Below are 1,381 nucleotides of genomic sequence, written 5' to 3' on the forward strand. Positions count from 1 at the left end.
TGTTGTTATTTAAAAAAAAAACTAGCTTTTCTAGACTTTTGAGAGATTCTAGATCAAAAACACGAGTTTTATAGTTCATCGATAGAGACAATCCTCTTAATATAAAAGAAGAGATTACTTTCAGACCTCTTATTAATTATCCCAAAATATCTTGTAAGGCTACCATATAAGTCACCACAAGTAGTTCGCCCTTTACCTCAGGCACCTCCAAGAACAAACATACAAAATTGTCCTAAAAGGGGGAAGTGTCGAATCTTAACTGATACACCTGAAAATACAGAAATAGGAAACGAACACGGTGAAAGAAAGAACATAAATATGAAGAAAATAGTTGTGAAAAGTAATTGATGGATTCGATCGTTACTTGATTGAAGTTCATTTTATCTAAGAATAAAACAATGAAAACGTTTGTTTTCTATACTTCCACAAAATTTATTATAACTACGTGACACAGCTGTTTCGGCAGAGTGCCTTTCTCAAGTGATTTAGTTTTAGTTTACTATGGGTTTGCCTTTTTAAAGTTTTTAACTAAAGAGGTTGAGGAGTTGGGAGCTGTTTGTCTCTAGTTGGTCATTCAGAATTATATCTGTATTTTTTAATTTATTAATTTCCATAGATTCTATTAAAGATAGCTTAAGGCCTTTATTTTGAATATGCAGAATTTTAAACTCTTCATTAAAAGAATGATTATGATCTAGAAGGTGAAGAGCGTATGTAGAAGTGTCTGTTTTTCTATTGTTGAAAGCCCTTTTGTGTTCTGCTATCCGTTTGTCAAAGGTTCTGCCAGTTTGAGCGATGTAAGTTTTCGGACAGTCACCACAAGTTAGTTTGTCTTTGTAGACAACACTCTGTAGTTGTTTTCTTTTTCGGCTCTTATTGTTTTACGTTGTTAGTTCTGAAAGCTAGCGTTATTCCTTTCTTTTTTATGTATCTGGCTATTTTTGTTGTTATCTTGCCAGTATATGTGATAGAGCAGAAGGTACTGGGTTCTTTCTGTGGTGGTGGATAGACTAATTTCAGGACTTTCTTATGGAGTTTTTGGTTTAAAATTTTATTAATTGTTTGTTCGTTATAGCCATAATTGACATGGGAATTTTTGTCAGTCTATGTATCATGCTTTGGTAGGCTGCTAATTTGTGTTGTGTAGGATGGGATGATAAACCTACCCATACTGACACAACTATACACAATTCATCATCCCATCCTACACAACACAAATTAGCAGCCTATCATAGCATGATACATACTCTGACAGAAATTCCCATGTCAAAAAATAACTTCGAAAGAGAACTGAACATCATTAAACAAATAGCAGTAAACAATGGCTATAACGAACAAACAATTAATAAAATTTTAAACGAAAAACTCCATAAGAAAGCCC

Source organism: Diabrotica virgifera, chromosome 2 (assembly GCF_917563875.1).
Source record: "Diabrotica virgifera virgifera chromosome 2, PGI_DIABVI_V3a".
NCBI lineage: Eukaryota > Metazoa > Arthropoda > Insecta > Coleoptera > Chrysomelidae > Diabrotica > Diabrotica virgifera.